The sequence below is a fragment of the Phyllobates terribilis genome, unplaced genomic scaffold (genome assembly GCF_046119375.1).
Source record: "Phyllobates terribilis strain yellow unplaced genomic scaffold, ASM4611937v1 Scaffold_81__1_contigs__length_6697587, whole genome shotgun sequence".
NCBI classification, from domain to species: Eukaryota; Metazoa; Chordata; class Amphibia; order Anura; family Dendrobatidae; genus Phyllobates; species Phyllobates terribilis.
Window position 1 is genome coordinate 3,986,558 of NW_027362841.1, and position 14,148 is coordinate 4,000,705.

Below are 14,148 nucleotides of genomic sequence, written 5' to 3' on the forward strand. Positions count from 1 at the left end.
TTTTGGCCTATTGCAGAGTGTGTTAGTCAGTGGAGTAGCCTATCTGTGTTGCAAGATATACCACCTGTGTATAGAATACCAATTTTTTTACTGCACCTAGTGAAGTAAAATCTTTTGGGCATAGCATCATTCTATTAGTTCATCTATACTGACCTCCATCAGGTTGCAAATTGAATATAATTTTTTTCTGCATCTAGCTCTGAAAAAATATTTGGGCTTCTAGCAGTGTGTGGGACTTGTTCTATTAGTCCATCTATACTGACCTCCATCAGGTTGTAAATTAAAAATAATTTTTATCTGCATCCAGCTCTGAAAAAATATTTGGCCTTCTAGCAGTGTGTGGGACTCATTGTATTAGGCCATCTATACTGACCTCCATCAGGTTGCAAATTAAAAATAATATTTTGTCTGCATCTAGCTCTGAAAAAATATTTGGCCTTCTAGCAGTGTGTGGGACTTTCTCTATTAGTCCATCTATACTGACCTCCATCAGGTTGCAAACTGAATATATTTTTTTTCTGCATCTACCTCTGAAAAAATATTGGGCTTCTAGCTGTGTGTGGGACTTGTTCTATTAATCCATCTATACAGACCTCCATCAGGTTGCAAACTGAATATAATTTTTTTCTGCATCTACCTCTGAAAAAATATTTGGGCTTCTAGCTGTGTGTGGGACTTGTTCTATTAGTCCATCTATACTGACCTCCATCAGGTTGCAAATTAAAAATAATTTTTATCTGCATCTACCTCTGAAAAAATATTTGGGCTTCTAGCTGTGTGTGGGACTTGTTCTATTAGTCCATCTATACTGACCTCCATCAGGTTGCAAACTGAAAATAATTTTTTGTCTGCATCTAGCTCTGAAAAAATATTTGGCCTTCTAGCAGTGTGTGGGACTTTCTCTATTAGTCCATCTATACTGACCTCCATCAGGTTGCAAATTAAAAATAATTTTTATCTGCATCTACCTCTGAAAAAATATTTGGGCTTCTAGCTGTGTGTGGGACTTGTTCTATTAGTCCATCTATACTGACCTCCATCAGGTTGCAAACTGAATATAATTTTTTTCTGCATCTAGCTCTGAAAAAATATTTGGCCTTCTAGCAGTGTGTGGGACTTTCTCTATTAGTCCATCTATACTGACCTCCATCAGCTTGCAAATTAAAAATAATTTTTATCTGCATCCAGCTCTGAAAAAATATTTGGCCTTCTAGCAGTGTGTGGGACTTTCTCTATTAGTCCATCTATACTGACCTCCATCAGGTTGCAAACTGAATATAATTTTTTTCTGCATCTACCTCTGAAAAAATATTTGGCCTTCTAGCAGTGTGTGGGACTTTCTCTATTAGTCCATCTATACTGACCTCCATCAGGTTGCAAACTGAATATATTTTTTTTCTGCATCTACCTCTGAAAAAATATTTGGGCTTCTAGCTGTGTGTGGGACTTTCTCTATTAGTCCATCTATACTGACCTCCATCAGGTTGCAAATTGAATATAATTTTTTTCTGCATCTAACCCAGCCAATAGTTTTGGCCTAATACCACAGTTTGGCCACTCAGCTCTGCTGGGTTCCCATCCATTGTTTTTTTGTGCAAACAACTCCAGAGTTGTGAATTAGTTAACCACCAAAATGAGTGGAAAAAGGCCTGCTGCTGGTGGAAAGGGGAATAGGCGTGTTGGGAAGGGGAAAAAAGGTTGTGTCCGTGGGGTAGGTGTTAAAGCAACAGTAACATCTGCAGAAGAAAGACCATCTTCCAGCCAAACTAAAATGTCTACTTCTTTTAGCGGACAATGTGATAAGATCCCTTTCTTACGGCCACGCCAATCGCTACAAATTCCAGATGAGGCACAAAAACAGCAGGTGCTTCAACGGATATCAAGTGCTCCTTTAAGTGGGCTCTCCTCCACATCAACTTCAACATCACAAATACTCCAGTCCTCAAAGGTGTCACCCCAATCGCACTTGCTTCCTCACAGCTCCCAAATCTCCAGCTGCCCGTCTGAGTATGAGGTAGAACAGATGGTTGAGTCTGCAGAGCTGTTTACTCATACTATAGCCTGGGAATCAGAGGTCGACTCCAGCGCTTCTGTGAATCCAGACGAGGAAATGATCTGCACTGATGCCCAGAATCTTTATGAATCGGATCCAGGACCAGACGCAGAAGGTTCTGACCATAATGTAGACCCTCATTCCCAAACTGTAACTCCTGTTGGTGGAGACAATGAGGAAGACGATGATGAGACTCAAATACCTGATTGGAGCGACAACTTTAGTTTTTTGTCAGGGCAGGAACAGGTTGGCTCTGAGGACGACGGGTGTGATAACGCACAGGGTGATGATGATGAGGTTGGAGATTCCACTTACTGTCAACCCACAGTCAGCCAAGAGATGAGGTCAGCAGAGGAGGTGGAGGAAGATGCTAGTGACGACCAGGTCAGGTTGCGCCTTCCTGGACAGAGACGTAGTACTGGAAGCACGTCAACAACTGCATCCTCAAACACAACTCTGCCTCTCACCACAAGTCGTGGTGGCTCTTCAGGTCGCATGGGTGCTAAGCCTTGCATAGCCTGGGCATTTTTTCAGATCGATAAAGATGACCCAACTCGTGTTATCTGTAACATTTGTCAGCAAAAGCTAAGCAGAGGCCAAAAAATACATAGTTTGAGTACTTCATGCATGAACCGGCACATGGACATGAAGCATAAGTTGCAGTGGGAAGCTCAGTGTGCTACAATGCGGCCTAGCCGGCCGGGCCAACCACCGTCTGCCATATCTTGTGCATCCGCGGCCTCTTCATCCTCTGTGACTGGGGGGACAGCAGTCACACCTGTTTTGGGGCGCAGACCGGCCACCTCTTTACCCGCAATAGCCAGCGTGATTGGCAGGTCATCATTTTCTTTGGAGGTGGTAACACCAGCTGGTGTTGAGCGCTGTCCGACATCGATAGCACCACCTTTGGATCAAGGCAACCTAACATGTCCGCCTGCATCTTCCTCACAGACCGGCAGTTTGCCGGGGACACCCTTATCAACCCCGTCTAAGCACAATAGCCAGCCCTCGGTCCCTCAGATGTGGACAAGTAAAAGACCATTTCCTCCTAGCCATGAGAAAGCTAAGAGGTTGAATTTCACCATCTGCAAGCTCTTGGCTACAGAAATGCTGCCTTTCTGCCTGGTGGACACAGAGGATTTTCGAGACCTTATGTCTTCCGCAGTGCCCCAGTACCAGATGCCCAGTCGGCACTACTTCTCAAAGAAAGGTGTGCCTGCGCTCCACCAGCATGTCGCACACAACATCTCCGCTTCTTTGAGAAACTCTGTGTGTGACAGGGTGCATTTCACCACAGACACTTGGACGAGTAGGCATGGACAGGGGCGTTACATGTCGCTGACTGGGCACTGGGTAACTATGGTGACAGCAGGACAAGGGGCTGCTGTCCAAGTCTTGCCGTCCCCACGAGTTGTGCGTCAATCCTTTTTATGTCAAAGTTCCTCCACTGCTTCTGCCTCCTCAACCTCCTCTCGGTCTTCCACCTGCACCCAAAGCCTGTCTGGTCATGCCACAAGCTTTCTAACTGCGCAGAAGGGATCCTGCACACCTCCTTACTATGCTGGCAGTAGGGCTCAACGTCATCAGGCGGTTTTTACTTTGAAATGTCTGGGAAATGTGAGTCACACAGCTGAGGAGTTGTGGTCAGCTCTGGAGAACCAATTTCATGAATGGTTGTCTCCACTGGACCTGAAACCAGGGAAGGCCGTGTGCGACAATGCTGCAAACCTGGGTGCGGCCCTTCGCCGGGGCAATGTCACACACGTGCCTTGTATGGCTCACGTGTTGAACCCGGTTGTCCAGCAATTTTTAGCCCACTATCCCAGACTAGATGGCCTTCTGCAGAGGGCACGGTCGCTGTGTGCTCACTTCCGCCGTTCGCATCCCGCAGCTCAGCGACTTACATCTCTACAGAAGTCGTTGGGCCTGCCACTTCACCGGCTAAAATGCGATGTGCCTACCCGGTGGAATTCAACTCTGCACATGTTGCAGCGACTGTGGCAGCACCGACAAGCCCTGGTGCAATACGTTCTGACGTATAGCCTGGGCCAACGAGATCCGGAGGTGGGGCAAATCACGCTGGAGGAGTGGTCTCAGATCAGGGACCTATGCACCCTTCTGCACAGTTTTGAAATGGCGACGAAGATGTTTAGTGCTGACGATGCCATTATCAGCATGACTATTCCGGTGATTTACATGCTGGAGCACATGTTAAACAGAATTCGGAGTCAGGTGGTGGCACAAGAGGAGGTGGAGGAAGTAGAGGAGGAGGAGTTGTATGCGGAAGGGCTAACATCTGCAAGGTCCAGACGGTCGGCAGCACCAAGGCGGCAGGCATGTGAGGGTGGGGGAGATGGTTTTACCAGGGCGCATGTGTAGCACCCTGAGGATTCGGCTGCTACAGGGGTATTGCACCTCAACCCAGAGGTGTGATATTCCACTCCCGGGTAAGGAAGGAGTGTGGAACTGAGCTCAGATAGACTGCATGCACTACATACATCCCATTCCAGAGGAGCAGGCCGACGGCACTCCCACTTAGAAATGTGCAGGTGCGACCGAGCCTGTTCCTGGCTGGAGTGGGAGGGGGGAGGAACATCCCATGTAGTGTAGGGGCAGATAGGGGGAGCAGTCTGGGTAGTGGTAGGAGCTCATTGGGTGCTGGTCACCTGAGCTCACACATAGAGGGATATATAAGGAGGGCACCAACTAGGATCAGGGTCAGACGCAGAGAGTAAGTCAGATGCAGAGGACAAGCCTGCAGAAAGAAACAACAGCCCTGGAGAGAGAGTGGAGTAAAGAAGGAGACCCAGAGGGGGACAAAGAAGGGACCCAAGAACCCAAATAAGAACACCGGGTGAGGAGTCAGCAGAGGGTACCGGAACCCAAGCTGGTGGGGGCAAAGACATTCCCCAGCCAGAGACCGGAGACCGTGGGCAGAGTCTGTCACGGTCACCCACTACATTCACCCTGAAGGCACACCACATGGAGGGTCAGGGAACCTGAGGCCAAAGGTTGCCCAACAGAAGGCCCGAGGGAGCTGGATTTAGGTGAATCACTGGTGGGGACGGCTGAAGGAAGGACAGAGGGAGAGCTCAGGGCCACGCTCCGGACTTGTTTGGGGGTTGGCCGGATCCAGGACCTGGTGGACGCAGCACGGCTCGGGAGGTCACTTGGAGCTAGAGTGACCAGGAACATCTGCAGTAAGTAAAGACCCTTAACTGCACTACCCGAGTCTGTCATCATTACCGGCTGCACCGCACCACCACAACCCCCATCCTCTGCGCCTGTCCCCTCTGAGGCTATACCCCTCCCGTTGGGGGTTATCCCACCAAGCTGCGCACCCACCATCAGCCTCAGCGGACCCTGCAGCAGCGGCGGCCACAGTGACCGCATCACAACGGGTGGCGTAGTCGACACAACGAACTTTAATAACATCAGTAAGGACTGCCACATAACACTTAGCTTGACGCCCTGGGCACGGGACCGGGTCACAGCCGCTCGGAGACTACAACCCCCCATCTGATCCGGTGCCGGGTATTCCCCTCACAAAGGAATATGTCCCAGGGGGCGCGTCGACTTTGGCGTAGTCGGCAGGATTACGTGCCCACAACACCCGGGTACTGCGTGCCTGAAGAAAAGTGCAAGTTTACCTCAGAAAGAAGTCTCCCGCCGGTTCCGGAGGGTCCACGTCATCGGACTCCATCACCAGTCGTTTCCCGCCGATTGTCCGCCATTTCCAGCTTGTTCCCGCCATCTGCAGAGTTTCCCGCCACTGGGCGACGCTTCCCGCCAAAACCGCAGATTTCCCGCCTTGGAGGAGCAGCGGACGCCATTATGGGCGTGCCAAAGGAGGGCGAGAGGCCACCTCCCATCGTGGGCCGGGACAGAAAATGGCGCCAAAAGTGGAGGCCGCCCCCACCAACAGAGACTGTGATGCTGGAGGTGTCTGTCAGCGTGAGAGAACTACCCCTGGAGCTGACGGTCACCGAGTTGCCCCGGGACCGCCCTCGAAGTGGGAGGAGACGAAAGAAAAGAGCAAAGATGGGTGTCGCTTGGAGCAGTCTAGAACGAGCGCACCCGGAGGCGAGGTGTCCAGAGCAAGAGCACCCGGAGTCGAGGAGAGAAAGAGTAGACCCGGGAATGGAGCGGCAGCAGAGCAGCACCGGCCCGCTGGCCAGGAGCCTGCAGAAGGAAGAAGGAGGAGAGCAGAGCAGCACCGGCCCGCTGGCCAGGAGCCTGCCGGAAGAAGAGCAGAGCAGCACCGACCCGATGGTCAGGAGCCTGCTAGAGTCAACAACCCCGCTAGGCTTAGCGGAGATCCTGGCGCAGCTTCCCCGAGATCGGGAGTGCGCGCGGAGTGCCCTGGAGGGCCTCGCGGGAAGGATGGCCCGAGTGCAGAGGGAGATCCTGGTGGAGTGGGGCCGGGAGATGGCCCAGCAAGCTGGAATCCGCCCACGGAACCCGCTCCCTTGGAAGAAGACACCGACTACCTCTGCGGATGACGCGGGAGGACCCAAGGCCGGAGACGGCGCAGAAGAGGGAGCGAGACGTATGGCAGCAGGTAAGGGGGATGCCTATACCCCATACCGGAAGACCACCCACCTGCCCCAGCTCCCCGTCGCAGAGCCCGAAAGTCCCCCTGCCGTACCCGAGACCGCCATGACACCGCCACCGACTAGGCCCCGACCGGAAGCCGCCGTCGCGACCCCAGTGACGTCACGCGTCGTGACCCGGAGCGTGGCGCAGGAAGAAGAGCCTCCGGCCTGGTCACAGGGCCTAGCGTTTCCGGGCGCCGCATCCAAAGCAGAGCCATCTACCTCCGCGGAGCCTCCGGCCTGGTCGCAAGGCCAGGTAACCCAGGGCGCCGCCGTCCTAACGGTGCCCTTCACCTTCCAGGTGCCCCAGGCCTGGCCGCAAGGCCTGGGCAACCCGGGCGCCATCACCACCGCGCCCGCGCCCGTAATATCAAGGGTGCCACACCTGGGGAAGGACCTCTTCGGCCAGCTCACATGGCCGGACGGGCGGCCCTTCATCTGGCCCGAAGGGTACCCTGAGCTAGAGCGGCAGCAAAGACTAGGGCCCTTGTGTGAGCCCCTGATCCCGGCTCCAAAGCCCGTGACTCGGGTCTCGCCTCCACTCGAGGAAGCCCAGTTCGTGTGGGACCCCACGGGAGAAGATTTGATGGGGTTCACCGGAGAGACTCGGGCAGCTGCAGCAGAGCGTACCGAGTGTTGCCGTCAACAGCTGGCAGAGTTCAAGAGAGAGCGGGAGGAGAGGCGGGCCAGAGAGCAATGGGCCCGGACCCGCAGCGCGGAGCAAAAGAGTCGGACCAGAAGGGACCCCCGTGCAGCAGATCGTCCCCGTACCATCGGGACGGTAATAAAGTTTAATGCGCAGCATGGGTGGGGCTTCATAAAGGACCAGAACACCATGGGTGACGTCTTCGTTACCCGACGGGATGTCGAGTCTCACCTGCCAGAGGGTCACAAAGGCCGTGACCTCTACGTCGGTGACGAGGTAACGTTCACCCGGCACAAGTGTGCCAAGGGACCTTACGCCCTCCACGTGCATCGCCTGACAGAGGAGGAGTTGCGGTGTAGGGAGGAAGAGCCAGAAGACCCGGACGGGTTCAAGGCTAGGAGGTACTACGATTAAGAACAGTAGTAAAGAAAAACTGTATATAGTTACCCGTCGGGGTACCCAAGTAGCCGTAACTACTGAGAAGTTTAGTCCCCGTTGGGACCAGTGAACAGTTTAACCCGTGTGTCCCTTACCCAAACCAGGCTGAGGACTGTGAGCAGCCATCCCTTTCCCTTACCTGGCCGGGGACTGAGAACGGCCAAAACTTCCCTGTACATAGTTGCGCTTCCTAAGGCGCCCCCTACTGGTTTTATGAGAAACTGCTTTTCAAAAGACTGTCGCACTTTACCTGGTCACGAGTTGCACGGTGACCAGAGGAGGAAGAAAGAAAGAGACGACGAGAATGTTATGATGATGTTTATATGAAAAAGTTTATATGTATATAATATTTTATATGTTTTATATGTTTATAAAAATTTGTATGTTTTGGTGTTTTTGTCTTTGCAGCCCGAGGACGTGCTGTGATTTACCAGGGGGGAATGTAGCACCCTGAGGATTCGGCTGCTACAGGGGTATTGCACCTCAACCCAGAGGTGTGATATTCCACTCCCGGGTAAGGAAGGAGTGTGGAACTGAGCTCAGATAGACTGCATGCACTACATACATCCCATTCCAGAGGAGCAGGCCGACGGCACTCCCACTTAGAAATGTGCAGGTGCGACCGAGCCTGTTCCTGGCTGGAGTGGGAGGGGGGAGGAACATCCCATGTAGTGTAGGGGCAGATAGGGGGAGCAGTCTGGGTAGTGGTAGGAGCTCATTGGGTGCTGGTCACCTGAGCTCACACATAGAGGGATATATAAGGAGGGCACCAACTAGGATCAGGGTCAGACGCAGAGAGTAAGTCAGATGCAGAGGACAAGCCTGCAGAAAGAAACAACAGCCCTGGAGAGAGAGTGGAGTAAAGAAGGAGACCCAGAGGGGGACAAAGAAGGGACCCAAGAACCCAAATAAGAACACCGGGTGAGGAGTCAGCAGAGGGTACCGGAACCCAAGCTGGTGGGGGCAAAGACATTCCCCAGCCAGAGACCGGAGACCGTGGGCAGAGTCTGTCACGGTCACCCACTACATTCACCCTGAAGGCACACCACATGGAGGGTCAGGGAACCTGAGGCCAAAGGTTGCCCAACAGAAGGCCCGAGGGAGCTGGATTTAGGTGAATCACTGGTGGGGACGGCTGAAGGAAGGACAGAGGGAGAGCTCAGGGCCACGCTCCGGACTTGTTTGGGGGTTGGCCGGATCCAGGACCTGGTGGACGCAGCACGGCTCGGGAGGTCACTTGGAGCTAGAGTGACCAGGAACATCTGCAGTAAGTAAAGACCCTTAACTGCACTACCCGAGTCTGTCATCATTACCGGCTGCACCGCACCACCACAACCCCCATCCTCTGCGCCTGTCCCCTCTGAGGCTATACCCCTCCCGTTGGGGGTTATCCCACCAAGCTGCGCACCCACCATCAGCCTCAGCGGACCCTGCAGCAGCGGCGGCCACAGTGACCGCATCACAACGGGTGGCGTAGTCGACACAACGAACTTTAATAACATCAGTAAGGACTGCCACATAACACTTAGCTTGACGCCCTGGGCACGGGACCGGGTCACAGCCGCTCGGAGACTACAACCCCCCATCTGATCCGGTGCCGGGTATTCCCCTCACAAAGGAATATGTCCCAGGGGGCGCGTCACATGGTAGCAGCCAAACTAGTGAGGAAGGTGCAGGAGCCCAGGAAGAAGTGGAGGACGAACTGATGGAAGACTCATCAGATGAGGGAGACCTTGATCACATTTCTGTTCTGCGAGGTTGGGGGGAGAGGACAGAGGAAGGAAGCATGATTGTTACCTCGCCACCAACACAACAGGGACTTGGTGCTCCTGGATGCGCAACACACATGAGTGCCTTCTTGCTGCACTACCTGCAACATGACCCTCGAATTGTGAGAATTAGAAATAATCCTGACTACTGGGTTGCCACACTGTTAGATCCCCGGTACAAAAGTAAATTTGCAGAAATTATTCCTGCCATAGAAAGGGATGCACGCATGCAGGAGTATCAGCAGAGACTGTTGCAGAATCTTACATGTGCTTTTCCACAAAACACCAGTGGTGCACGTAGTGAATCTCACAGTTCCAACTTGCCAACCGTGGGACCGTCAAGTGTTCAGCACTCAAACCGTAACAGAACCACAGTATCTGCTGGTAACATCAATTTTGCGGAATCATTTCACCACTTTTTTAGCCCATCCTTTGCAAGGCCACAGGAGACAAGAAGTCTGACACATAGTCAACGCCTAGAGACGATGGTACAGGAGTATCTCCAAGTAAACATTGAAGCCACGACTGTGTCACTAGACCCTTGCTCTTTTTGGGCTTCCAATCTGGATAAATGGCCGGAGCTCGCCACTTACGCCTTGGAGATCTTGTCATGCCCCGCAGCCAGCGTTCTGTCTGAACGTGTGTTCAGCGCTGCTGGTGGTGTGCTGAAAGATAAGCGCACGCGGCTCTCCACTGATAATGTAGACAGACTCACGTTCATAAAGATGAACAAATCATGGATCCGAAACGACTTTTCTACCCCTGTGTCATCCTGGGGAGAGTAAAAGCTTGATGATTGGTTAAATTCACCCTACCAACCGTTTTAAGCTTTCAAATTACTAATCATGTTTATCTGTATCTTGACTGGAAAATAATTTGGGCTTTGTAGCAGTGTGCAGCACTGATCCTATTAGGCCATCTATACTAAGCTCCACCAGATTTAAAATTAATAATAATTTTTAGCTGCATCTGACGCGCCCCCTGGGCCTGTGCTGCTGCTGCTGTGCAGGGGGAATACCCGGAGCCGGATCGCTGGGGGTTGTAGTTCTCCGTGGCGGTGACCCGGTCCGTGCCCAGGGCGGTCAAACCAGTGGCAGTCTATTTGTATTGTAATAAGTGTCCGACTACGCCACCCGTGGATTGCGGTCAGTGGGGACCGCCGCTGCGCTGCCGACCGCTGAGGCTGATGTTGGTTGCGCAGCCGAGTATGGGATAACTCCCCACGGGAGGAGTATTGCCTCAGGGCAGCTAATGTGGAAGATGATGGGAGTGATGGTGTGAGGGTCCCAGTGCTAATGGTGCTGGAGCGGCAAGGAATCACAGAGACGTGTGGTGCAGTTCAGGGTCTTTACTGATGGTACAAGGCAGACCCTCCCGGGAGTACTGGCTAGTATAAGGGGCCTGGTCAGTCTGCGAGCAAGCAGGAGTTCCCCTGGCCAGGTGGAGTTGTAGGCCTCCCCGTTAATCTGCACTCTTCCTGGCTACCTTGCTATCAGCGGTTACAAGTAGCCCATGTCCCTGAGTATACCGTGTGGTGCTCACCCGTATGGCTGGTGACTTGGGGCCTTCTGTTAGCCTCCGCTCCTGGATGGCGGCGCTGGTCCCTTCTCTGTGACTGAGCCTCCGGGCTTCTATGGCCAGAGGACCTGGAATCCCCTGCCGGCTGGTTTCTGCTGCTGGGTGTATATCAGTCCCCACAGCCTCGGACTCCTGTGTCCGGCTTTAGTATCTTCGTCCAGGGCGAACTCTGCTCAGCTCCAGCCCCTGGACTTCTGCTACTGCTCCTCCAGAGCTCCTGATCTCACTTTCCCTCTCCAGACTCAAACTCTGTCTGCAGCTTCACTCTGACTGCTCTAATCCCGCCCCAGACCCAGTTTAAAAGGGCAGATTCCTCCCCTCCCAGGTCTGGGTGGACCGTGTTGCATGCTTAGGGATCCTGACCAGAGAAACCTCCCACTTGCTCTCAGACATAATATCTCTATTACTGTGGCAACCAGACCCCTGGGGTGTCGCATTCCCCCCTAGTAAATTTTAGTACTCCGGGACTAAACACATTTTTTAAAGAAACATAAATACAAGGTATAACAATAACAAGACAACATATTTACAAGAAGCTTTAGTCTGTAGAGGTCACGGCGTTTCCGTGACCGGGTGTCCATATCACCCAAGGTGAAGTTTTAAGGGAAGTAGGGGACCTGTCCAAAGCAAACCCCTTGCGTTGTCCTTGGGCGTGGCTGCAAGGCTGGAGCTAGCTACTTTGGGCCGCCAGTAGGCCACGCCAGACAGGTTTTCTCTTCTGCGGCCATCTTCACAAGAGGCACCAAGGTGCAACTATCTACAAAACTGTTCCGGTTATCCAGTGTCCATAACCTATTAGTCCAAATAAATCTGCAGGGTAACTGAGAAACATAATTAGTAACAGGCAACAAACATAAACCATAAACATTTTTCAATAAACAGTCAACTTTACAGTGCACTGGTTTAGATTCTCCAGTGAGCGGGCATCTGACCTTTAGTGACTCTAGTGGACCTACGGAGCTCACTAACTGGTTCTGCACTACAGGGTGTAGGAGGTGTTATGGGCAAGCTGGGCAGCTTTGTGCGCACTCTTTGGCTCACTAGGGGCACAGCAGGCTCACTACTAGCAGAGGGTTGATCCTCCTGTACTGCTGGTGTGGACTCTTCTGCCTCTTGGGCCGGCTGCTCTTCCAGCTCTACCGGTTCCTCTGTAGGCACTTGCGGAGCTGGCTGGAGAAAGGTGAGGACGGGTACCACGACAGCGCCGTTTACTTGTGTCCAAGACCGGGGGAAGTCTCCGAGTACAGTACTGATCATTTCTTCCCTTTCCTCTGCGGGTTGAGGGTTTTTTTGATCTTCTTCAGGGCTTTGCAGCTGCTCGGGACACTTCTTCAGGTGGTCTCTGGAGACAATGGCTGTGGTTTCTCCTCCATCCTTACTGATTACGCAGATTTTTGGGTTCTCATGGCTTGATGGCAGTACGGTGTACGGGTCTTTCTCCCACTGGTCGTCCAACTTGTGGAGCCGCCTCTTCCTCTTCAAGACCTGCTCTCCAGGTACCAGGGGAACAGCGGGAGCATACTGGTTATAAGCCTTCTCTTGCCTTTCTCTAGCTTGAGACAGACTTCGCTCGACGCTCTCCTGTACTTTCCGATACTGCTGCTGCCGTTCTGTATCCCAGTCTGCCTCTGGCGAGGTGTCCTCAGGCGTCAGGACTCCCATATCCAGGTCAATAGGCAGCTTACCAGGTCTTGCTCTCATTAGGTAAGCCGGGGTACAGTTGGTGGAACCTACAGGGATGTGGTTATACAGGTCCACCAGATCGGGCAGTTTCTCAGGGCACAGACTGCGTTCTTCCAGGGGCAACGTTTTTAGCAGATCTATCACCACCTGGTTCATCTTCTCGCAGAGTCCATTGGTTTGAGGGTGATAGGGCGTTGTTCTTATCTTCTTGCAGCCATACAGGTTGCAGAACTCCTGGAAGACCTCTGCTTCGAAGGCTGGTCCTTGGTCTGTCAACACTTGGTCCGGGTACCCGTGTGGACGGCAGAAGTGCTGCTGGAAGGCTCTAGCTGCTGTTTGAGCCGTTAAGTCCTTGACCGGGACCACCACCAGGAACCGGGAGTAATGATCTACGATTGTGAGGGCGTAGACATACCCAGATCTGCTTGGAGCCAGTTTCACATGGTCCAGGGCTACCAGTTCCAGTGGCTGTCTGGTGATGGTGGGCTGCAAGGGGGTCTTCTGGCTGGCTCGGTCTTTTCTTCTCAGGTGGCACGGGCCACAGTCTCTGCACCACCTCTCGATGGCTCCTCTCATGCCTACCCAGTAGAACCGTTCACGCAACAAGAACTCCAGCTTCTTCCATCCGAAATGCCCTGCTCCATTGTGGTATGCCTCCAGAACCATAGCCGCATCTCGTCTTGGGACCACTACCTGCCAGGTCAACTCATGTGTTCGAGAGTTAAACATTCTCCGGCACAGCTTCTCCCTGTAGAGGAACAGCTTACTTTTCTCCTTCCACAGTTGCTTGGTCTCCTCTGGAGCATCTGGGTCAAGACGGGCATCGGCCTGGGTCAGCATTTCCTTCACCAAATGGACTGCGGGATCACTGTCTTGCGTCTCCGCCCAGTTGTAGTGGGGCAAGGGATTGAACGTCACGGAGCACCTGTCCTTCACACGGTGGGAATACAGGGTAATCCCATGACGGTGGAACGCAGGGAGATCAACTTCTTCCAGATCTTCTGGATCTTCCCCTACGTCCGGTAAGTTTGGCATTCTAGACAGGGCATCCGCGTTGGCATTTGATCGTCCTACCCGTTATTTGATGGTGAATTCAAAGTTGGACAGGCGGGCCATCCATCTCTGTTCCAGGGCACCGAGCCTTGCAGTGTCCAGGTGTGTCAACGGGTTGTTATCTGTGTACACGGTGAATTTGGAGGAGGCAAGGTAATGCTTGAAACGTTCGGTCACTGCCCACACTACTGCCAGGAACTCCAGCTTGAATGAGCTATAATTCTCAGGGTTCCTCTCCGTGGGCCGTAGCTTTCGGCTGGCGTAAGCGATTACCCGTTCTTTCCCTTGCTGGATCTGGGACAGTACGGCTCCTAGCCCGATGTTGCTTGCGTT